The sequence below is a fragment of the Podarcis filfolensis genome, assembly GCF_964270895.1.
Source record: "Podarcis filfolensis genome assembly, chromosome: 9".
NCBI lineage: Eukaryota > Metazoa > Chordata > Lepidosauria > Squamata > Lacertidae > Podarcis > Podarcis filfolensis.
In genome coordinates this window covers 9,691,881-9,718,002 of record NC_139610.1, presented here as the reverse complement: position 1 = coordinate 9,718,002, position 26,122 = coordinate 9,691,881, and the positions used below count along the sequence as shown (strand labels likewise).

General features: G+C 44.5%; 2 long non-coding RNA genes across 2 annotated transcripts in view; both read right to left on the bottom strand.

Moving 5' to 3' along the window:
* LOC310770362 overlaps positions 1–9,798 on the bottom strand; it is a 38,974-nt gene extending 29,176 nt beyond the window's left edge. Inside the window, exon 1 of the long non-coding RNA XR_014552111.1 lies at positions 9,762–9,798. This is a non-coding gene — a long non-coding RNA (uncharacterized lncRNA). The remainder of the gene's footprint in view (positions 1–9,761) is intronic.
* Positions 1–26,122, bottom strand: part of LOC310770352 — a 516,476-nt gene that overhangs the window by 378,180 nt on the left and 112,174 nt on the right. The window lies entirely within an intron of this gene.

Here is a 26,122-nt window from a genome sequence, read left to right as displayed (position 1 = left end):
TCAAACAGTGCAGCGTGACCTATATAAAGTCTAGGGTGGTAATCTAGCTCCCTCAGAATCAACTGGGGTTTTGCCACGGTAGGTAGAAAATGGGTGGTGTGGAAAACAAATCAGCCAGAAACAAAACAGAAGGTCTGATCCCACTTCATCCTAAACACGTCTGGGCACAATCCAATGTAAGTTAAGCACTGTTGTTGTTGTTTAGTCATTTAGTCATGTCCGACTCTTCGTGACCCCATGGACCAGAGCACGCCAGGCACTCCTGTCTTCCACTGCCTCCCGCAGTTTGGTCAAACTCATGCTGGTAGCTTCGAGAACACCATCCAACCATCTCATCCTCTGTCGTCCCCTTCTCCTTGTGCCCTCCATCTTTCCCAACATCAGGGTCTTTTCCAGGGAGTCTTCTCTTCTCATGAGGTGGCCAAAGAATTGGAGCCTCAGCTTCAGGATCTGTCCTTCCAGTGAGCACTCGGGGCTGATTTCCTTCAGAATGGATGTTTGATCTTCTTGAGCTATCTGCCACATGCTTGGTCAGTTAGTTAAGTATTTTTTTATTGATTAACTTGATTGGGGGGCAGCTGCCCCCCTGCCTCCCCCGGCTATCTATAAATCTCAGGAACAGAGGAAGCTGCCTTATTACTGGTTCAAACCTTGGTGCATCTAGTTCTATGCTGACTTTCAGAGGCTCTCCAAGATTCTCTCCATTAGGGTTCTCTCTCATGTCTGAGGGGTTTCGCGTTTGCCCCACAGCTGGAAAACACACTTTTTTACCGCGGAATCACAGCAATTGCAACCTGTGGAAAATCCGATGGCTCTTTTGTCTGATTCAGCCCTAAACAAAAGGTTGATACCAAACCATGCATTTAAAAACAACAACACAGGGAGACAGGGGTAATTATTTTGCATTGGAAAGCAATCTGGAGTAGAACGTTGCAGTCTGATAGAGCTCCCAGGTTTTGCTGCCACTATCACCACCTGAGCGTTAGGAGAAAGTGGCAACACTATATTATGGATAGGCATGGACAAAGGGAATCTGGTGCAATGGGTCAGTGTGCCTGGCTGCCAACCAGGAAGAAGAGAAGAAGAGTTTGGATTTGATATCCCACTTTATCACTACCTGAAGGAGTCTCAAAGAGGCTAACATCCTCCTTTCCCTTCCTCCCCCACAACAAACACTCTGTGAGGTGAGTGCGGCTGAGAGACTTCAGAGAAGTGTGACTAGCCCAAGGTCACCCAGCAGCTGCATGTGGAGGAGCGGGGACGTGAACGCGGTTCCCCAGGTTATGAGTCTACCGCTCTTAACCACTACACCACACTGGCCCTGGGAAGGTTCAAGCCCACCCAGGGACGGCTGTGGGCTGGATTCCTGTATCCACAGGGGTTTAGAGTAGATGACCCTCAAGGTCCCTTCCAACTCTACCATTCTCCGATTCTCTGATCCCACCAGCATTAACTCGGATGAAATCTGGACAAATGCTGTCTTCGCCTACAGCATATGGCATGGCTTGATGCTTAAACTGCTGATTGTAAAGATCTGAGCTGTCAGGTGTCAAGGCTAGCAGTCTCGGAGTGCATCTGCATCAATGTCAGGAATCACTGAATGGAAGCAAGTCTGGGGGAGGTGAAGCAAAGCGGGCACTGGGCAGACAGACAGGTATGTCCGGAAGCAGGCATAAGAAACTGCAGGTCAGCTTTGGACCAAGAGCCAGGCTGCTCAGCTCAGGGAAGCAAGCACTGGCCTAAGGCTTTAATGTTGTGGCTTGTATCTAATGTTGCATACATGGAGTTCCACTTGTGCAATGCGACTTGCCCTTCCCCTCCCTGAGCCCTCTCTGTGCCAACCCCCTGAAACGGATATTGAGGGTGGGCAGGAAGTTTCAGAGTTGAGGAAATGCATTTTCCGTTTTGGAAGACTTCTGGGCTGGATACAGCCCTATGTGTCTATACAAGACTGTCCCAACTAGGCCTCACTGCATGTGTTTCATGACTGTGAAGCTGGTGTGGTACCAGCTTTGATATGGTGCCTTGGGATTATGAGGTTCCAGTCTTTCCTTCTGTATCTGGAGAGCAGGCTTGCCCCCCACCCTCACAGAGAACAGTTGACGCTGGTTTACAGCAGTGGGTTTTCAGATTTTTCCCGACGAAACTTGAGACTTCCTCAGAGCTTATTTCATACCATCCAACATTTCTCTCATAAATATAGGGGAGTTATCTTCCACACCCTGCAATGTTTTTCCAATGAAAATAGGGACATCCTAAGGAAAAGCGAGGGACACGGGTGGCGCTGTGGTCTAAACCACAGAGCCTAGGAATTGCCGGTCAGAAGGTCGGTGGTTCGAATCCCCATGAGGGGGTGAGCTTCCATTGTTCGGTCCCAGCTCCTGCCCACCTAGCAGTTCGAAAGCACGTCAAGTGCAAGTAGATAAATAGGTACCGCTCCGGTGGGAGGGTAAACGGTGTTTCTGTGTGCTGCTCTGGTTCACCAGAAGCGGCTTAGTCATGCTGGCCAAATGACCCGGAAACTGTCTGCGGACAAATGCCGGCTCCCTTGGGCTATAGAGCGAGATGAGAGCGCAACCCCAGAGTAGTCCGCTACTGGACTTAAGGGTCAGGGGTACCTTTATGTTTAAGGAAAAGCGGGACATTCCAGGATCAAATCAGAAACTGGGACAGCTTCTGTGAATCTGGGACTGTCCCTGGAAAGTAGGGACACTTGGAAGGCCTGGCACTGGGGTGATTTAGTGTGAGAGTTTATAATGCTGGACCAATTTTCCTGAAATATAGCTCACTCATTATAACCAGTGAAATGAGAAGTTACAGAGAAGCATTGAATATATTCCTGATGGAGTTCTCCCTTCATATAGGTTGGCTCTGAGACTTCTCAGTGCCCCGTGTGACATGAAAGTGCCCCTAGAATCATCTGCAGCGCATCAGGCAAAGATGTCAATGGAGAAATGGGGTTCCTTCAAAATTTTAAGCAGATTCTGTGGTTCACAGGCAGGGTCTCACATCTTAGGGTGGATGAAACAGCCAAGAGTCCCTCATATTCCCTGAGATTACAGATCTCTCATTTCCACCCTCTGTAAATCACTCCTTGAATGTGGAAACAAAGACGCTGAATGAGTGGATCAAGGAGCTGTTATCCCAACATACTTGATTGTGTAAATTGTCCCAAATCACACACAGTTCTGCTCATTGCAAACAAAGCAGGAAGTAATCGCCAGCATCAAAATCAAATCATGTGTAAGAAGATCGCAATCCTATGCCTATTTACCTGGGGGTAAACGCCGTTGAACCCAGTGGGATTTACTTCTGAGTAGAAGTGTATAGGGCTGCACTATTAAAATATCTCATTGTCTAAGGAAAATTATAATTATTTAAAGAAAGAAAAACCCTAAAGACAGGTTTCTGCCGCCTCCTCGCAGTATCTGACAGCACAAAAAAAGAAGAAAACACAAATCTGACCGCAATAATGTAAATGCTTAAGGTACAATTCTCTCATCTTTTAGAAGATTATTAGCTTATATGAAAGGGGCCATAGCAATATACATACAGAGCGATATTGAAAAGACAATGATGTGATTTGAGAGAGAGAGAGAGAGAGAGAGAGAGAGAGAGAGAGAGAGAGAGAGAGAGAGAGGAGGGGGAGGGGGAAGCCCAACCCTCTGATCTCAAAAGCAGCAGATGAGACAGATAAAGTGCAGACCTTGATGGCAAACCTAGCAGGGAACTTTTATGCATATATAAAAGCAATTATAAAGGTGTTTGATATATTTTTGGGGCATTAAAGCAAGCCAATTAGTCTAGTTTCTTTTCTTTTCTTTGCAAAAATCCTATACGTAACACTGAGCAAACGATCTAAAATGAAGTTCAGGGAAAACAAACAAACAAATAAACAAAATCAGGGCAAAGTGGGAGGGCGAGCGTGTGTATCTCCTTTAAAATGTGCTGGAGCAGGATAGCTGAGACTGCAAAACCCAAGCTTCCCTCTCGATTCTTTTACAACTTGTGACAGCTTTCGAATGCAATTGACACAGAGACACCCAGTGCTGGAAAATTCCTTGAGGGCCTAGGATAGAAGCTGAGCTTGTATCTTATTGTAAGGCCAAGGTACAGCCTCGTTGGGCTTCTGGTAAGGGATGGGGTGTCAGTCCTGGATGCATCCCTGTGCTTTTGGGTTACAGCTGAGGTATGCTGTTTGGACTAGACATTCGTTTCCGTCTGAAACCAGGAGAGTTCAAGGGAACACAAATATACCAGAGGATGTTTGACTTTCTTAGTTTGCTCTGTTGCTGTCATGCACACATGACACACAACAGGCTCCCCACCCCATAACTGCCATTGCTGTCGTTGTCATCCCTTAAACCTTGCCTCAGAGGGCAGTTTGCACTCTTGGTTCCATCCAGAACATCCATTCACTCTGGATGTTTTCCTGCCACTGTTTAAATCAAGAACCCCCTTTAAAAATACGGGCTGATTTACATGCATGCTTATCTGATCTTTGTGCCCTGGCTTGTTCTCAGCTCCCTTCTGAAGCATATGAGGTAAAGGAAGAGGAAAGCATATTTTTTCAGGAGGTGCAATGTGAATTTCACCACTGAGTAACTCATTAAAACAATTGACCTCAGGGGTTTTCCCTCACACTTAAGCCACAATGACCCTACCCAAACAAGGGCTCTTCCCAACTCATGGAATCTTTTTCGGGATTTCTAGTGATGCACATGCCTTACTCCTATGCCCTGCATTTAACTGCAATGTGTTTAATCTCAAAAGGGGAGAGCTGGTGATTGTCTGAAAAACATGGCTAGCAGCTCTGGTGAGGCTTGAATACCAGATCTCTGGTAACAGCCCAAGTGTCTCTGGCCGTTAACCAGAAGGTTGGTGGTTCGAGCTCACCCAAGGATGGCTGTGGGCAAGATCCCTGCACTGCAGGGGGTTGGACCTACAATTCAATGATTCTGTGTTTGATGAGGATTTCAAATGCCAGAATAACGATGCCTTATGAGGAACGGCTAAGGGAGCTGGGCATGTTTAGCCTGGAGAAGAGGAGGTTAAGGGGTGATATGATAGCCATGTTCAAATATATAAAAGGATGTCACATAGAGGAGGGAGAAAGGTTGTTTTCTGCTGCTCCAGAGAAGCGGACACAGAGCAATGGATCCAAACTACAAGGAAGAAGATTCTACCTAAACATTAGGAAGAACTTCCTGACAGTAAGAGCTGTTCGACAGTGGAATTTGCTGCCAAGGAGTGTGGTGGAGTCTCCTTCTTTGGAGGTCTTTAAGCAGAGGCTTGACAACCATATGTCAGGAGTGCTCTGATGGTGTTTCCTGCTTGGCAGGGGGTTGGACTCGATGGCCCTTGTGGTCTCTTCCAACTCTATGATTCTATGATTCTAATATGAGCTGGCTTATCCAGGTTGAAGGAATTGAATATATAAAATAGGTAAAGGACGCCTGGACAGTTAAGTCCAGTCAAAGGTGATTATGGGGTTGCAGCGATCATCTCGCTTTCAGGTCGAGGGAGCTGGCGTTTGTCCACATGACTAAACCACGTCTGGTGCAACGGGACACAGTGACGGAAGCCAGAGCGCATGGAAACGTCATTTACCTTCCTGCCGCAGCGGTACCTATTTATCTACTTGCACTGGTGTGCTTTCGAACTGTTGGTTGGCCGGAGCTAGGGCAGAGCAACGGGAGCTCACCCCGTCATGGGGATTCAAGCCATCGACCTTCTGATTGGCAATCCCTAGAGGCTCAGTGGTTTAGACCACAGTCCCTTTTATCATATATATATATATATATATATATATATATATATATATATATGAACTGAATGGTGTTACAGGCTATATTTATAGAGAACTACAGAGCCTAGGGCTTGCCGATCGGAAGGTCGGCGGTTCGAATCCCCGCGACGGGGTGAGCTCCTGTTGCTCGGTCCCAGCTCCTGCTAACCTAGCAGTTCGAAAGCATGTCAAAGTGCAACTAGATAAATAGGTACCACTCCAGCGGGAAGGTAAACGGCATTTCCGTGCACTGCTCTGGCTTCACCAGAGCACTTAGTCATGCTGGCCACATGACCTGGAAAAAATGTCTGCAGACAAACACCAGCTCCCTTGGCCTGTAAAGCGAGATGAGCGCAGCAACCCCAGAGTCGTTCACGACTGGACTTAACTGTCAGGGGTCCGTTACCTTTAGCGTTATAGTGACTCTTGCAAATCAGGGATTAGGAGGATAGGCTTCCAGATCACAGGGTGGGTCGTTCAGATTCAGCCCTTTTTTCTTTTTAGAAATTCAGGGCTCAGTTCAACCCCACTGTCCATGGTTGGCTGCCCATGCTGCCTTGAACATCAGCAGATTCAACAGTGCAGAGGGGCAGCAACACACAAAGTAAGGACTAGAGACAATGCAGGAAGGTGGCATTGCATTTGGAGGAGCAACTTGTGAATCCAAGAAGGGGCATGGGCAGAAGAGAAACAATGTGGGACTAAGATGTGGGTGACACTGGCATCAGTCCCTGCAGAGCTTATGTTAAATAACTATTTTGCAACATTAAGGTATAGCTGCACGACAGACCTGCATACGAACCTTGCAAATTGTAGTTTCGGAGATTGTTGAGATCTCTTGCCTAACCGATTCTTATGCTAGTTACAGGAATACCATCTCCAGGGCTTATGAGGGACAGGGAATGACTACTAACTCGGCTTATCTGTGGTGCAATATGTTCTTGAAGTTCCAGTAAATACAAATTATGGGCAAAATTCAGACAGACCTAATTGCTTTTCTGTCCCATTGATTTCAGCTGGAGGGCAGGAGGCAAGGCATGGGAGAAGGAGAGTTCTTTCCCCCTCACCCGTGCCCCCTTATTGCATATAATTTGCCCCCGTGCCTCGCTTTTAGCCAAATAAATAAACATTGCTGTGCCTCCATCTCAGCTTGCTCATTCCTGAGCAACTTGGAGGAAGGGTGGGGTGTGTATGGAGGACATTATTATTATTTTGCTTGAAAAATACTTCAAATGTGCACACTGGCACTTTCCTCATTTGAAGTTGCCTTTGAAATACTCATTTAGGGGTCTAATAATTTCTACAGCTCATTTGCTGGAAACATGAACAGCGGCTAAGGCACCATCAGATGCTCACACTCACTGCAGTGCTAATCTTAACTGGCCAAGGGGAAGTATTTTATAGAGTAGCTAATCATCTCCTTCCAGAAAAAGTGGTCGTTCAGTGAGAGCTGGTCCTTCTCTCTCTCTCTGTCTTTCTTTTTTACTCTATAAATTGATCCCTGATCCTTTCATCCCTCAGTACGTTGAACTTGTAGAGAGCAGTGAGGCCCCACTGGGCTAATATGTAATGAAACACTCATCAGGGTTTACCTTGCCATAGTTCCTCTGTTAGGTATGCTCCCATAATCTACGTGGTGGAAATCTTGCTCAGTAAATGGTTCAGTACAAACAAGAGGGTTGTTTGCTGATTTGGAATGTGCTGTCCCAACCGTTGTCTCTGCGATGCCTCCCCCCTCCCTGCCGCCAAGGCTTACAAGCCCACATGGAGTCGTGTCCTGATCTTTGGACTTCTGACTGATCGCTAGCCAAACAGTGTTGTGTTGATGTGAACCCTGGCATTCTTTCTAAAGGATTCCAAACAAATCCATCCGAGTTTCCTAATAGGAAATCAGAATGGGCTTTCGTCATAGGAAACTGAACCAAGCTCCAAATGGGGGAAGATTTAAGAAAGGATAACTGTCAGAGCTGCCCAAGGTCCCAGCTCACAAAGGACCAACGCTGCTTCGTTGTTAAGTACAAAAGTCTTTATTGAAGTTCAGTTTCACTTCCAGAGCCGCAGCGTGCAGCTCCACGTCTCAACTGTCAGACCGCTGATGCTCCGTCTGAGTCTCCTCCCCCCAGACACCAATTTAAGACTCTAGCCTTACTCCACCTCTTCCTCTGTTCCTTCCGCCTCTGGTTCCGCCTGTCCGTTGGGGTCTCGCCCTTTCTAGACTCTTCTGACGCTGAATCCCCTGAGCCTTCCCCCTCCCTCCGGCGGGCTTTAGGAGCTGGTTCCCCATCCGGGTCTCCTGCTGTTCCCCGCGCCTGTACATTTGAACTTGGCGCGCGCGCCCAGCCGGTAACTTTTCTCCTGACAGTTTCACTGCTGCTGCTGTCACTGCTTCCCCCTCTGGGGGGGCTAGCTGCAACTGACCTCCCCTCCGTTGGAGGCGTGGTCAGCCCTGACTCACTCTCTCTCCCCGCTGGAGGAGACGCTGGCCCTGACACATGTGACTCTTCCCCCCCACTACGCTCTGGTGGGGAAACTGGTCCCAATCCCCCACTGCTCCTTTGGGGTTCGCCTCTGGCTCCTTGTTTCTGGTGCGTCCCCCCTGGGACCCCCCTTGCCCTGACCATCGGCGCCCCCTTCTGGGAATCTTCTGATTCGCTGGAGAAGCTCATGGAATCTCTCGGGCCACTGTCATACTCCCCTACGCTGCCCTCGGATTCTTCCCCTTCGCTCTCCATTTCCTCTCTCCCCAGTGCTCCTGCTCCTGAGTCCCTGACAATAACAAAAAAGCATGGCGCCATTTTAATTATTTATTAATGTGTGTGCAACAGATAGGGGTGTGTGGGGTGTTAGAGGAGGGGTAGGACCTCTGGTGGGGGACATGTTGTTCCAGTTCTGGGGTAGTTTGGTGCCCAGCCTGCACTCAACTCTCACCTGGAGCTCCTAGTTGTTGTCATGAGCAGGTTGCTGCTTGCCTTCCTTATATATGTATGTATATTGCAATGCACTCAATGTGCAGTGTATATGTACATATATGTATGTACATATATCATGCTCCAGCACCAGGGGGCAGGGCTGGCGTGCATCCCGGGGACATGGCGTGCCGCTCACAGAAGCATGGTGCATGTCCTGGGGGCATGGTGCCCAGTGCAGGGGGGGGGCCAGCCGCGATGGCATCCCACCGGGATTGCGCTGCCGGGGCAGTGCGCTCCCCCGCCCTCCTCTTCCCCCACCAGTGACTACGTGGGGCTACCTTTGAAGGTGACCCGGAAACTACAACTAATCCAGAATGTGGCAGCTAGACTGGTAACTGGGAGTGACCACCGAGACCATATAACACTGGTCCTGAAAGACTTATATTGGCTCCCAGTACGTTTCCAAGCACAATTTGAAGGGCTTTAAAGCCCTAAACGGCCTCGGCCCAGTATGCCTGAAGGAGCGTCTCCGCCCCCATAGTTCAGCCCAGACACTGAGATCCAGCGCCGAGGGCCTTCTAGTGGCTCCCTCACTGCAAGAAGTGAAGTTGCAGGGAACCAGGCAGAGGGCCTTCTTGATGGTGGCACCCGCCCTGTGGAATGCTCTCCCACCAGATGTCAAGGAAATAAACAACTATTTGACTTTTAAAAGACATCTGATGGCATCCCTGTTTAGGGAAGATTTTAATATTTTGCTGGTAGCTGCACAAGTGGCTGGGGAAACTCAGCCAGATGGGTGGGGTATAAATAAAAATCATCACCATCATCATCATCATCAGCATCATTTGGAACATCCCGTTTTGGGGCTCCATATTCTCACACAAGTCATGTGACGCGCCTGAGAGCGTGGCCTGGCAAACGTGGCTCGGTTTTGGGCTGTGACATTTTGGAGGGTATGATATAGTCACTACCACACTTCCACCATGATTGTATTGAGCATCATGGTATTCGTGACAAGAAACAGAAATTTTCAGTGTACCACAGAATAAAGTTGGATCTCTTACTTGAGTCTGTGTCGCTTTAAGATCTTGGCTGTCTTCCCTAAAGAAAAGTGGGGGGGGGGGAGAGGGAGAGGATTTGCAAAGCTACATAACATCAACGGACAAACTTCCATGAACATTATCTCATATGGTACACCCCATTAATTACCCTCTCCGAGGAAAAGAAGGGGGGAATTTGTTATAAAATCTTTTTTTTCTTTTTTTAAAAAAGATATTTATTAAAGTTTTACAAAAACATAAATTTAAAAAATCATATAAAAAGAAAGAAATACAATAAAAGAAACATAGAAAAATACATAAAAAAGGAAAAAGAAGAGTAAAAACAAATCCATTTTTGTAACCCTAACTCATTATCTTATTTCCTTGGCCTCCTCACACCTCCCCTTTTTGTATCCCCATTTAAATAATCAAATCAGCAAATCCTTACCCTCTTTCATTTATCTTAACTCTATATCTTAACATATTATAACTCTATATTTTCATCCATTATCAATTCATTTTTGCATATTCTCATTAACTTTGTTGCTAATGCCACTTATTTTCAATCCAACATCATTTTTAACATTCATTAATTTTACAGTGTTTCTGCAGATAGTCTTTAAATTTCTTCCAATCTTCTTCCACCAACTCTTCTCCCAGGTCTCGGATTCTGCCAGTCATTTCCGCTAATTCCATATAGTCCATCACCTTCATCTGCCACTCTTCCAGGGTGGGTAACTCTTGTGTCTTCCAATACTTTGCGATGAGAATTCTTGCTGCTGTTGTTGCATACATAAAGAAAGTTCTGTCCTTCTTTGGCACCAATTGGCCGACTATGCCCAGGAGAAAGGCCTCTGGTTTCTTCAAGAAGGTATATTTAAATACCTTTTTCATTTCATTATAGATCATCTCCCAGAAAGCCTTAATCTTTGGGCACGTCCACCAAAGGTGAAAGAATGTACCTTCATTTTCTTTACATTTCCAACATTTATTATCGGGCAGATGATATATTTTTGCAAGCTTGACTGGTGTCATGTACCACCTGTATATCATTTTCATAATATTCTCTCTTAAGGCATTACATGCCGTAAATTTCATACCGGTGGTCCACAACTGTTCCCAGGGTATGATATAGTCACTACCACACTTCCACTATGCATGTATTGAGCATCATGGTATTCGTGACAAGAAACAGAAATTTTCAGTGTACCACAGAATAAAGTTGGATCTCTTACTTGAGTCTGTGTCGCTTTAAGATCTTGGCTGTCTTCCCAAAAAGAAAAGTGGGGGGGGGGGGAGAGAGAGGGAGAGGATTTGCAAAGCTACATAACATCAACGGACAAACTTCCATGAACATTATCTCATATGGAAATAATGGTACACCCCATTAATTACCCTCTCCGAGGAAAAGAAGGGGGGAATTTGTTATAAAATCAGTCCATAAGACAGAAAGTCCCAGGCATCTATTATAGAATTTACTCCTGACATAGCACATTAAAATCTGAGGAGGAAAACCCAATTTTACTGTAAAGTCAGCAATATGCCACAGAACTAAAAACTCATGCCTGCATCCTACTAAACAGGGTGACAGTGAATAACGCCCCTAACAATCACATTGGCCTTAAAGCTATCAGAGTTTTTATAGCCAGGCATTCTTCTTATTCCAGCCTCTCATATATGCATTGCAGCGCTGTTGTTGTTTTTAAGGCTTTGGTGAAATACTGGAGTTTTCATTTAAACCTTCAGGTCCTTTACACTTGGTGAATGGATGCAACAAAGGCAGAGCATAAAAGAAATCCACTCTTCAGGTGGGCCATTACAAAGCAGAGAAAAGACTTGACTCGACGTGCCAAACAATTCATTCACCTCCAGGTAAATTAGCAGAGCTGGGAGTATGAGATGGCGCCCATGACGCCCATTTTTTTCAGAAGCTACAAGCCTGGGAAGACAATCCTGGAAGAATAGGAGCTAGCAACCAAGAATTGTCTTGCATGTTGTGCAGAATAAGCCTGGAACCAACCCCCTCAATGTCCTTAGAAAGAGTGTTCTCCCTTAATAGAGAACACGGGTTGCGGTGGGGTCTGCCAGGCCGCCCCTCTGTTGCCGGGCAGAATTGGGAGGTTGGCCTGTGGCAATGATTGGATGGTCGAGTTGCTGGGGCAATTTGTGCGTTGTAATTTGGTGGGAGGGATTTAAGGCACGCTTGGGACGCGGGTGGCGCTGTGGGTTAAACCACAGAGCCTAGGACTTGCCGATCAGAAGGTGGGTGGTTCGAATCCCCGCGACGGAGTGAGCTCCCGTTGCTCGGTCCCTGCTCCTGCCAACCTAGCAGTTTGAAAGCACGTCAAAGTGCAAGTAGATAAATAGGTACCGCTTCGGCAGGAAGGTAAACGGCATTTCCGTGCGCTGCTCTGGTTCGCCAGAAGTGGCTTAGTCATGCTGGCCACATGATCCGGAAGCTATACGTCGGCTCCCTCAGCAAATAAAGCGAGATGAGCGCCGCAACCCCAGAGTCGGTCACGACTGGACCTGATGGTCAGGGGTCCCTTTACCTTTACCTTTATCCTGTGCACGCAGCTTTGGAACTTTCTCTTTTGCTGCGTGCATCGGAACACCCGCCCACCTGCCCTGTAATTAGGGTTTTTTTGCGTTGACCTTGCTATGCCTGTCATAGGGTCGTCTGCTGTTGCGGCAAGGGCCTGGTAGGAATTTTGTCCATCTGGCCGATTGGCTGGGCCATTTGGTTTTTGCCTACTGCGTAGCAAATCGTCACAACTTGTAAGCTGCGGTTAGGCATTGGTTATAAATTGGTTGGAGGAGGGGTAAGGATTGGCTGGGCCTGCCCCTCCATGGTTGCTCCGGAAAGGGAATTCCGTTAAAGGAATCCAGGGGCTTGCCATGCTTTCGTCCGAATCCCTGGAAAGGGGCTAGGGCCAGCAAACCCTGGGCAGCATGCGGGGAGAAGTGAGGGCCTGTGCCTCAGCTCCATTTCTCCCCAATATTGTTTTCCCTTACTGGCTTTCGGTGGAATCCGGAAGTCAGTTCTGTCCCCAGGTGTGAGGGAGGGGTACAGATAGTCTTAACCAATGCCTAAGCAACCACTAACAATCATGTATGTTAATAAAGTTGTGGCCAAAATTATGCCAAAAACCTTAAACAAAAATTATGTGTGTGTTGTGAGTTATTTGAGGGGTGGCTTGGGGACCTCGACATGCAACGGTCTAACTCAGACAAAATGGGGACCATTCTTCTGCTTTCATGAGTGAGGGGAGAAACTTCTTTGAAATTTTGGGCGAGCGGATGCTTCTTAGCTGGTCCTGGGCTTTCTCAGGAATTCCAGTCAGCAGGAAGATGTGTAGAGAGATTTGCACAGTGTCCTGTTGGTCATGCATCCCTGAATTCTTGGAAATGGTGCCATGTGATGTGGCATTGCTCCTAAGGCAATAAAGGAAACGTACTGGGAGCCGATGTAGGTCTTTCAGGACTGGTGTTATGTGGTCTCATCAGGGCAGTTGAGGGGTACGCTCTGCAGGAAATAGTGAGATAACCTGCATTTTCACAATTGAACAGGCGTTTGCAGCCACAGCAACACTGATAATTATGGTGTGTGTGTGTGTGTGTGTGTGAGAGAGAGAGAGAGAGAGAGAGAGAGAGAGAGAGAGAGAGCGCATGTACGAAGGGGGGTGCAAAATAAGAAAAAGGAGGAGGCATGGAAATGGGGCGAGTTTGTGTGTGGGGGCAGTTGAGCAAATGAAAGAAGGAGGAAGAGAAAGAGGAAAATAGGTGAAGGTGGAAATGAGGGGTTGTTTCAAGCACACGGAGAGTATGAGGCATAGGAATGGGGTGAAGATGTAAGCAGGGGCGTGAAAGGGTCTGGAGAACAGAAAGGAATTGTTTCTTTATAATTTAGCGGAAGGTGAAAGGGGTGCTTAGTAGTTGAAGTTTGTGGGAGAAGATGCAGGAGGTGGCCTGTGAGCAAGAGGGGTTGCACAAAAGTGGGGAGGCACGGGGTGAAGGTGGAAACAGGGGTGCAAAGTGGGGTGCAGAATAGAAGAGAGACGTGGCTTCAGAAAGGGTTCTGGGAAAGGTGAAAAGGGAGCTTAGTAGTTACGTGGATTGTGAAGCTCTGGAGGTTAACGTGGGGACAGTGATGGGGTGTCTGGTAAGTGGGGCAAGCAGGGGTACAGCTCCTAGTACAGTCAATACAAACACAAGATTAATAATATTCAGAATAGTCACCAGTTATGAAAACACATTTCTTAATATTTCAACTTATGCATTAGTAAAAGGTAAAGGACCCCTGACAGTTAAGCCCAGTCGCGAACGACTCTGGGGTTGCAGCGCTCATCTCGCTTTACTGGCCGAGGGAGCCGGTGTACAGCTTCTGGGTCATGTGGCCAGCATGACTAAGCCGCTTCTGGCGAACCAGAGCAGCGCACGGAAACACCATTTAGCTTCCCGCCGGAGAGGTACCTATTTATCTACTTGCATTGGCATGCTTTTGAACTGCTAGGTGGGCAGGAGCTGGAACCGAACAATGGGAGCTCATCCCGTCGCGGGGATTCGAACCGCCAACCTTCCGATCGGCAAGCTCTAGGCTCAGTGGTTTAGACCACAGTGCCACCCGCTGTTTTTAAATACAACATTTTTTAAATACAACTTTTTGTTCAAATGCCATTAAAAATATATCCTGCTTCATTAAATAAATTCCTCATCCTTTAACACTTATTGTTATCCAATTAAGATTCCCAGCACCAGTGAAAGACATGGGTTTGAATCATGAGATTCTCTTGAGAGGAACTCCATTCATTCCCACTGGTAGAAGAGAGGACATTGTTTTTTGGCCACAGGAAGGGAACATCAGTGAAAATTGCCTACAACCTCTTCCACCCGTGGAATTTTTGACAGACTGAAGGGATATTCCTTCTGATTGATGAATCCAAGTCATGTGACTTCAGAAAATAGTATAAACTAAAGAAAGAAAGAAATGCAGGACCCTATGAGAAAATTGAAGTTTAAATGTTGACTGTGAAGGAGACAAAGGGAGAGGGGAGGAGAAGGAAAAGGAAAAATAAAAAAGGGTGAAAACAATATTGCATCATATGTACCTTAGCTTCATTTTTATGAACAGAGCATGCCAGAAACATCACCATCCTAAGACTTGGGGTTGGTTCTTCAGTTCTGTAGTAAAACTTGCCATGTGTGTGTGAACTCTAGAAAGATATTGTATTGAAGAACCATAATCTGTGAATTAAGGTAAAAGGTAAAGGTACCCCTGGCCGTTAGGTCTAGTTGCGGACGACTCTGGGGTTGCATGCTCATCTCACTCTACAAGCTGAGGGAGCTGGCATTTGTCTGCAGACAGCTTCCGGGTCACGTCGCCAGTGTGACTAAATAGTTTCTGGTGAACCAGCGCAGCGCACGGAAACGCTGTTTACCTTCCCGCCGGAGCGGTACCTATTTATCTACTTGAACTTTGATGTGCTTTCAAACTGCTAGGTGGGCAGGAGCTGGGACCGAACAACAGGAGCTCACCCCATCGCAGGGATTCAAATCACCGACCTTCTGATCGGCAAGCCCTAGGCTCTGTGGTTTAGACCACAGCGCCACTTGCATCTGTGAATAATCACTCCTGATCCCTTACTCATTTAGATAGGCTAAAATGCTTGATATGACAATAGCTGATTGTACAAGCTTTCAGGCCTTGGAAAGACCAGGTTCTGAGACCCCTGAAAGCAAAGTGTAAGACTTGTTGACATCACAGAGCTACAAGGGCTTGAAATAACCTAATGTTGTGCATTTCAAAGATCCCTAGTGTAGCAGAACCTGCGCAGTGCTCATAAAACGTCATCTGCAGGAGTCAAACCGTCTTCGCTTCTCAATTACTGTAGTTTTCCATGGCTTCCGAGGACGGCCTATTAAGTATTCAGTGTCAAGGCACACCATGCTGTTTCTTGTACCGACTTCTGACACACTCATTAGCTTAGACTCTTGGAGTTTCTGATTATGTCCCTGATAGTCAGAAAAGCCACTAATAGGAGGTAATGAAAAGGAATAAAAACAGCCAGTCAGTGTGTAGGAATTCCATTTCGGAAGACACTCTGCATTCACCTATGATGGCTTGTGGTCATTTTAGTTTGGACACGGCATACCACCGGGCTGCCAGGTTCAATATACATGGAGTCCAGTTGCAAGTGGCTGAAATGAGGCCTCCACAATTTGATCATTTAGACAAAAAAGGAAATTGTCACTTTCATTTCTGAATAATGGCTTTTGAATAACAGAACTGCCTATTATTTCCTACCCCCACCCCAATCCAATCTATACACTCTTAACCAAGTAGGAGAACTGTGAGCAAAGAGAATCAACAAATCTGAATGGTCTATGGACCGTTCAGTGAAGTCCAAAGTCCTCCCAAGGAGAATTTTGAGCATTTTAATGCACACAAAAATAATCTCAAAACCACATACTCCTTCCCATTTCTCACACACTTTACACTTCAATTTGAACTCAGAAAAGATCTGCAAATGTTTGCATTAATCTACTGTTTTCTGGCCAATCAGGTCTTTTGGATTAGGATTAGGCTAATCCAAAAGGTAGCTATGACTAAGTGCCCCTTTCCATATATCTCTGGGCAGAAAAAGTAGGACTGCCAGGTCTTCGGCCCTGGTTGTACTGATTTCCCATCCCTTTTGTTGTTATAAGGCAAGTCCAGTCTTTGTGTTGGATGAGGCAGACTGCTTTAAGAGCAGCCCTGAGCAAGGTATGGTGAGAAAACGAGAACAATTTAGCCACACGTCTTTGACTTAACTTTTGAGCTAGTAGTAAACTGATGAGTCGGTGATATATATATATATATATATATATATATATATATATATATATATCCCAAAACTAACATTGAGCAAAGTTGTGCCAAAGTTAAGCATGTTTGATTTATTTAAACAAATAGAAAAAAGTGTTTAGTTTTGCCTAGATCCCATCCATAAAAAACCCCAACAGCAATGTGTTAAAATGCCTGGGAACTGTATACAAAAATGACTACCTTTCCCATTTAAAAAAGGGAGCAAAAGCACTGAGCTGTTGGATCAAAGCAATCCAAGTCCAGTGTTTGTTTTCAGCAGCAGACAGCTAGATGCTCCTTAATAAGAGCAGATATTATTAATATTAAAGGGATGATGAGCGCAGTTCCAACAGGAAGAATAAATGACGGACTGCGCAGAGGTGCATGCACATTAAATTCAAACTAGGACGGAGAGCAGGCAAGTGTGTCCTGAAATATGTGGCAGGTGATTGGCTAAATTCTGAGCATCTTCATCTGCTTCATACAAGGCCTCAGAAAGCAGAGATGGTTCCAAGGCTGCCCATTATACAGTCTACACCTGTAAAAGCAATAACTTGATTGTGTTTCTGTTTCTGAAAGGTTTATCATTAACTATGAGGGACCATGGGATTGCTGCTGAAGAGCGCTCCCCCCCCCCCGGATATATTACTAAGCCACCATTAATGGCCAATTCGCTGGAGTGTAAACTACTCACTGCTTTGCCTTGGGCTGTCTGGTTTGTTCAAGTTAACCATGGAACAAAAATAACTGCAATTTTGGCAAGCATCAGCTCTGCTTTACTGTGGGGAACTCATCGCTCTTGAGCCCTCAGCGTTTTCAGATGCAAACAGCCCTCCAAATTAGGGATGTCCTGCTTCTTATAACCACTGCTAAGCAACCACCTGCACATGCTCCAATTCAGACGCAGGACCAGTACTCGTCCCATATGCGACTCCTCTGGTGTTTTATTCGTCAATCTGTCTCAGCTTTGCGAGAGAGCTAGCAAATTATGTATTGCTCGTTTTGTCAAAGTCATCACTGATGACAATTCTGGCGTCAAGAGGCTCATTTTATCCTGCAGATGTTGGGTTTCTCTAAAAGATGTTGGGTTTCTCTACGAGAGCCAGTGTGGTGTAGTGGTTAAGAGCAGTTGACTCGTAATCTGGTGAACCGGGTTCGCGTCTCCGCTCCTCCACATGCAGCTGCTGGGTGTCCTTTGGCCAGTCACACTTCTCTGAAGTCTCTCAGCCCCACTCACCTCACAGAGTGTTTGTTGTGGGGCAGGAAGGGAAAGGAGAATGTTAGCCGCTTTGAGACTCCTTCAGGCAGTGATAAAGCGGGATATCAAATCCAAACTCTTCTTCTTCTTCTTCTAACAACCCCCACCCCCGGAGATAAATACATCACACACGCGTACGCACACAAACACACATGTGCATGTGATGTACATCTTGGAATAAGAGATCCCAGATGCACACACACCAATGGGAAATAAAGAAATGAGTGTATCTTTTCGAAAACTCAAGAAGCTCCCCACTTCAACTCTGCAGAGCACACCAGTGGGTGCTATATTTAGTGTTAGAAGAGGGTGGGATGAATTGCGGGAAAACACTGAGCTTTTTATAGTAAGCGAATGGTCTTCTCTCAGTCTCTCTTGGGTAGCAGCCCAAATTTCTGCAGACCACAATGATGCCATTTCTAGCCAGCCCCTCCCACTGTATCTGTTTGTGACACAGATATTTCAGATGTCATTTTAGTGTTACTTCCATATTAAAGCAAAAACTGAGCCAGTTATTGATATATTAAGCTAAACCTAGTGTAGATACTCGCCATGAAGTTCTTTGCTTGATAGGCCAGGACCCAGCATATTTCCTCCATAATGGAACTGAAAGCAGTTTACAGTGGTACCTTGGTTTTAGGACAGCTTAGTTTATGAACAACTTGGAAATAGAATGCTGCAAACCCGTAAGTAGGTGTTTCAGTTTGTGAACTTTGCCTTGGAAGCTTCCTGTTGAGTCTGTTCCATTTGTAAATTGAGTCCCCCGCTGCTAATCAGAGGTTTCCTGTTGAGTCTGTCGTCTCTTGAGTTCTGAGCACCCACGCAACACAGAGGTGATATTTGGAGCTTTTGTTTTTGCTATTTTTATTGCATTTTGTTTGTGTGGCTTTTTTGTGTGGTGTTTTTTTTTACTGTGACCTGTCCTTTGTTTTATAGGACTGACTTGTGACTGTGGCTTGTGATTTCGTTTTTGTGACTTGTTTTTGTGACTGTATGGAACCCAATTCAGCTACTAATTGATTGATTGTGTGACTGCAGAAATGGATAAAAGCCCCCCATCCAATAAATGACTATCATCAGTGCACGTTAAAAAAAAAATTTTTTTTTAATCAGCTACAATACTGTCTTATTTCTTTTATAGCACAGTACATTGGTTATTGCTTTCATTTTATGGATCAATGGTCTCATTAGATAGTAAAATTCATGTTAAATTGCTGTTTTAGGGATTGTTTTTAAAAGTCTGGAACGGATTAATCCATTTTGCATTACTTTCTATGGGAAAGCGCACCTTGGTTTTAGAACGCTTTTGTTTTTGGAACAGACTTCCGGAACTGATTAAGTTTGGGAACCAAAGTACCATTGTACTTGTTCCTGGCACATTCCCATGCAGTTGCTGACCAAATCTGGAACTGCTTAGCTTTAGGTGCCTTCAGACATGCTCAAGTACCTGTGTACTTATTCTTCCCCTCCAGCAGGGGTAGTGGCCATTTAGGTTGGGGGAAAATTGAAACAAAAAAGAGTTAAATGCCCCTTCCCCCCTCCTCCTCATTGCACTGATAAAAATCCAAACTCCCCACTGTGATTCCCCCCCCCTTTTCTTTTTTTTAAAGTGGGGAAATCCAGTAACAGATTTTGCCTCATCCCATCTGTTTTGTACCTCGCAATAAAGCTTTGTTGTGTTAAATGCCAGCACATCTCAGTTGACGCAGGCAGGAGTTTCTTATTTTGGTAATCAGCAATGGGAAGCCAGCTAAACCCATTAAATCTCTCAGGACGAAGGGATTAAGTGGCTTTGGGAATTGCCACTGGGCATTGAGCTCAATAGTTTTTGGGAAACAGAAAACCCTTAAATGGCTGAGCAGTATTTTGCAAATATTAAAGAGCTTATTCTAGTCAGAATTCTACACTGTCAAAGTTATGGGAAAGAATCAAATTGTTTTCACACTCAAGTATGGTTTTAAAAAGCAGAGACATCACCTTGCCAACAAAAGTCCATATAGTTTAAGCTATGGTTTTCCCAGTAGTGATGTATGGAAGTGAGAGCTGGACCATAAAGAAGGCTGATCGCTGAAGAATTCATGCTTTGGAATTATGGTGCTGGAGGAGACTCTTGAGAGTCCCATGGACTGCAAGAAGATCAAACATCCATTCTGAAGGAAATCAGCCCTGAGTGCTCACTGGAAGGACAGATCCTGAAGCTGAGGCTCCAATACTTTGGCCACCTCATGAGAAGAGAAGACTCCCTGGAAAAAACCCTGATGTTGGGAAAGATTGAGGGCACAAGGAGAAGGGGACGACAGAGGACGAGATGGTTGGACAGTGTTCTTGAAGCTACCAGCATGAGTTTGACCAAACTGCGGGAGGCGGTGGAAGACAGGAGAGCCTGGCGTGCTCTGGTCCATGGGGTCATGAAGAGTCAGACATGACTAAACAATAAACAACCAAACATGGTTCTGCATGGCATCTTATGTCACATAGGAAATACTAGAACAGCCAACAACACAGGGTAACAGCCAGCACGACATTTTCTGTTGGTTGTCACACATTTACTTGAACAGATTGTTTTCAGAGGGAGCATCATGTGACTTGCAAGAATGCATAATTCACTGAAACATTTGATAGGCAGGTTGACATTAACATCATATTAAAATAGGAACATTTTAATAAATAGAAAATATGAAACACATTTAATAAGTTTTTCCCCTTAAAAAGGGTTCTAATTCTATGCATGGGAAAAGTTTTTACTCTGTAAAATATTTCAGCTGCAATCCTAACCCCAACCTCATTGGATTAAATAGGACTTAGTTCTGAGTATTGGTTCTGAGTACCCTGTAAAAGACCCTGATGTTGGGAAAGATGGAGGGCACAAGGAGAAGGGGACGGCAGAGGACGAGATGGTTGGATGGTGTTCTCGAAGCTACCAGCATGAGTCTGACCAAACTGCAGGAGGCAATGGAAGACAGAAGTGCCTGGCGTGCTCTGGTCCATGGGGTCACGAAGAGTCGGACACGACGAAACGACTAAACAACAACAACATTATTTATTAAATTTCTCTGCTAGCCTTTCTCCCAAAGGAGCCTTGGGTGGCAAACACCACAGCGATATAACAGTACTACAGTGGTACCTCTGGTTATGTACTTAATTCGTTCCGGAGGTCCGTTCTTAACCTGAAACTGTTCTTAACCTGAAGCACCACTTTAGCTAATGGGGCCTCCTGCTGCTGCCACACGATTTCTGTTCTCATCCTGAAGCAGAGTTCTTAACCTGAGGTACTATTTCTGGGTTAGCGGAGTCTGTAACTTGAAGCGTACGTAAACTGAAGCGTATGTAACCCAAGGTACCACTGTATTTTAAAAATAAAAATAAAGCAATTTTAAATATTTTAAAACTATTTTAAATAATTTTTAAAGTTAAGAACCTCTAAAAATATCTAAGTAGACATGGTTAGGATTACATTATTCAGCTGTTCAATGATGTGAAAACTGGAAATGTTTAGATGGGCCTTCTAAATGTAAAACTAACCGATAGACCAAACTAGATGTTTGACTAATGTGGAGAAACATCTGTCTCACCTTTCCAGTCCTTGAGATGGCTTATATCAGACAAAAAATGAAATAAAAAAATTACAGCATAAAAAATGAAATGACTGGACAAATGGAAAAGTGACAGATAAGCAATTAGTGCACTAGTTCGGTGAATTTAGATTCTGTGGTTAATAGCCGTATTGGGGCTCCCCGATTTGTCTCTATAGACAGTGCAAGCTGGACCTGGCAAGCATTTGGCCCTTGGCCCTGAACAATGCGACAGTTCCCAGGCAAATCTTTACCATTATTGACTGTTAAAGTCATTATTGACTTCTAGAGCACACTCACTGTACTAAACCTCCATGCCATTGTTGGCAACGGAACCACTGCTTCAATACACAGCCGTCTGGATCATAGCCAGTGTCTGGCCCACAGTTCCAAAACCTTTCTTAGCCAATCTCCTTTCTGCTAGAAATTTTCAGATCTTACCCACTGGATACTTCATGTCTACTATTTAAGGAGGTGTTTCCAGGCATCTCCCACATCAAAACTGAATGAAAACAAACCAATCAAAACTGATTCTTAGCACTGGGACACCACATTTGTTGTTGTTGTTGTAAATGTGATTATCCTCTATTTACCTTAGCTTCCATGTTGTTACGGCTAAAATCTGGGTGCGGGGCTACTCTGCCACCCAGCTCATCGGACTAAGTCCGTGGGTCCCTGCGGAAGAAAAATGAGCTCAGCCGGACAGGAGCAAATTGCAGAAGATCCAAGTTTATTGCGCAACAGGTTCAAGGCAAGATTGAACAGCGAGAAAGGGGTGACATGGACTTTTGAAACTCCCCCCATGTCCCAGAATACAGTGCAAAGCACATCCCAGTTACATCATGAATACATTAAGGAAAGGTTGGGTTACACAGATTACATCATGAATACATTAAGGAGAGGTTGGGTTACACCGGATTAACATATGGAGGAGGGAGGGGGGAATATGCAGAGCTGGAGATATGCACAGATAAGCACATCCTGAGTGCCGGTGATGAGAAGACAATGGTCCATATATGCATAGTCTGCCACCTGGCATTGCCCGGAGGAAAGGCTTGGCAGAGTGATTTGACAGGATTAGGGTCTTGACACCTTGCTTGAGGGATTATGGAGGACAGGGGAGGTGTGATGGAGTCCTAGAGAAATTGAGCAAATCGGCACGTTGATTTTCTATGAATTTTATAAATTTTAGTCCCTTTTGACATTGACAATTGGACTCGGAAATAAATGGGTATATTGTAGCGAAGAAGAAGGTGAAGAAGACATGCCCCCCCCCTTTCCGTAACAGTCCCCCATTCGGAGATAGATTTGCATTAAAGTTCTGTAAGAACTTGCAAATCTTTTCTCCGCACCCTAAATCTCGGTGAAGGTAGGGGTGCCCTGTGAGTGGGAATAGGCTTTAATGGAAAAGGAGGTGGGTTGAGCAGGGCAGCAAAGGAGGGAGCAACACGGACCAATACAATAATGTACGTGTATGTTATATAGATATGCACTAATAACTTGGTATCCACCGTACTAGATGTGTGGGTTTGTGCAAACCTGAAGGGGACTTGCAAGCCATGCCTCTTAAGGTCATTTGCAAGTATAGTAGTGCAGATAGCTGGATATAGGATATCACATAAAAGAACACCTGTTGTATTTTGTTCAATAGTGGTCTATGCTTTACATTTAGCAGGAAGGTCCGCTACTGACTGAAAAAAAATGCAGTTTGGTTTTTTTTAGCTCCACCGTTTTTGTGTTCTCAGGTGCGAAGGTAGCTCTTCTGTGGTCTCACACCGGCATGGTGTCACAGTAGTGGCAATCCCTGGTGAATCCACTTAGGGCTTTCATATTAACCATGTTGCCTGGCACTCACCCCAGCTGGCACAGGTTTGGGCACGTCATGAGGGAAATGTCCTTGCCTTGGCCATTCTATGGGATTTTATTATTATAGGCTCTGGTCTTGCAGTCATGGGAAGTTGCTCACTTGCACTTTAAGGACCAAAAAGCTAATTGCAGCCTGGATACACTTGCCCAATTCAAAATGAGTCCAATTTGAATTTATCTTGCCCCATGGTTCCCAACTTCTCAAACTAATCTGTTAAAATAAAACCATTCTTAGAGGGCATTTGTTCAAATAAGTCAATTTAACTCTATAAGGGATTATTCCTGCTAAACCAAAGCATATGCACTTTCATGTATCTTATCAGCTTCTCTTTGGTTAAGCGAGTTTTTAGCACATTTTAAAATGGGTAGGGAAGTTGGCAGAGTGCCAGGTGAAACAACTAAATGTGGTTATAAATTTATCTAGTTCTAAACATTGGACTACATAATAGCCTGGTCTGTTAAAAGCATAAGATGTATGAGAATCCTCCACTGGGTTGTAAGGAATAAGACATTAAACATAAAAACAATTACACACAAAAATAGCCACAAAATAGCCCCCCCCATTTGTGGAAATAACACACTGTCAGACACATTTCAACATTCCTACATAATAACACATAATACAAAACAAACTAATTAAGTATCAGTTGCATATCTTGAGACAATTGTGATATTTTATGTATGTATCTTTTGAATCCTGGAGCACAGTCTTGAGGTTCAAAAGTGAGAAGATGTCCTTACAATTCTACTCCACCCCCCTTTGAAAGGAATTGCTGTGGCCACTTTGAAAACTTTGGTGTCTGTTGTTGTTGCTGCAGGTCTTGTGGTGGCGAAGCTTTTCATTGGATCTGTAGTAACACATTTGTAGAAGTGATATCCTGTAGGGGGCAGGGTTTTGGGAACTTAAAAAAGAGAACTGTAAAAAATACAAGGTTAAAATAATAATAAAACACACACACACACACACACACACACACACACACACACAATGACCTATGAGGAACCAAAAATAAATAAATGCTAAGACACACAATTTCAAGAAACCTGCAGTAACAATGAAAATAAAAGAGTGTTTCTTGATGTGACAATATCGGCTAGGATGTTAATAGCAAAATACTGGGAAATGACTTAATACCAAGAAAAAATGAATGACAATTTAAAGTTCTGCAAGTACCTTGAACTAGCCAAAATGACAGAATCAATAAGAAATGCTCAGGCAAAAGGTAAACAAATACCATTCCACAAATAATGTTTGCTTGTGCTTCGATTAATTTCATAGACATCATGGAAAAATGGATTAAATAAATGAAAACAGATTATTTGTAACTTAAAAGTGTCAAAGCCACAAAGAGATGAAAGTCACTAATATAGCAGGGATTCAGACTTGTTTCACAGAACAGAAAGAAAGTTGCTGTGGGAGAAAAGAAGGGACAAACACTTTGTTATCGGGGTTCACATGTCCTGTTAAAAGGGAAAATTATTTCATGTGAGAAGCCTGTCAGGAAATGCTGTTCCTAAAATGCACACAAAGTCTGTGATTTAAATCCCATTGAGGGGGGAATGCTTTGATATTTACCTGTGAAAAGAATTTGGCATGTTAAGATTTGAAATTTGGCAACCTCTTGACTTTGATGGTCCAGTACTTAAGGGTACATTAAGGGTGATTTCCCTCAATGGTTCCAAGTTTTACATAAGGAAATTTGGATAAGTTTCTCCCTGCAGCCCAAGCTCTCCAAACCTCCTCTCCCCCCCTACAGTTCCCCCTCCTTCCTCTCTCTCTCTCTCTCTCTCTCTCTTTTTTTTTTCCCCTTTTTTTTTTAAGCTGATCTAGCCTCTGTGCATGTGCAGAGTTCATGTCTCAGCAAACCTTTTATACTATTGAAAATGTTGAATCTTTTGGCTAAATTACCATTTGAATAAAGGAAATGAAGGATAAGGAGTAGATTTTTAAAATAGGGTTAGATTTAAAACAAAACAAGAAACTCCGCAATTCAAGCATTTACCAAAGCTAGAAATTTTCTAAGGGATCATGTTTCCTGTAGCCCAAGCAAGGGAGTGCTTCCTTTATTTACAGGAAAGGGCTATCATTTTGTGTGATTTCCCTCTGGTCATTCGCGGAACAATGCCACGCCCTTATATATGGGAAAAATGGCCAGAGAGTCAGAATTCATAGGATTTTTTAACATTCAGCCTTACCATTTGCAGACAAAAAATTTTCCTGCCCTTTATTTACAGGATTGGTCAAGGCCCATATGTATTTGTATGTGCTTAAACCTTGAATTGACTTCGAAGTCTGATTTTTAAATAGTAGACAAAATGATAAACACTGTAGTCACTCAAATGCTTGATATTACTTCAAAACATCACAGCTTCACCTCTCACCTTTTAAAACTAAAGAGCAAAGCTAGGCTGAATTTCAACTCCATCACCACACCAGAATTTAAGAACTACCCTCCAATGCTTGCGGACACATGTCCTTCCACACAGCCACAAATTGGGAGAGTTGAAAGGGACCCTGGGGTCATCTAGTCCAACCCTCCAAAATATAGGGTTCACAGCAAGATTTCACAGCAAGATTTGTACTACCAAAGAGACACACACATACTTATGTACACAGGCACTACTGGGGAAGAGAGCACAATCAATGCTCCTATCATGTACTAAGGAAGATGAAAATAAAAGTACCCAGCTTTATGCAGAACCCTTTTAGCAGATCTTGAAGCTAGTTTGAGTGAGAGTTTACTTCCTTAGACTAAAGAATGCAAGTTCCTAGTGAAATGATATTTAAATGAAGATTGAAGTGAACAGTTTTTCTAAGATAGGGAGAGGATCTTTTATTAAGCAT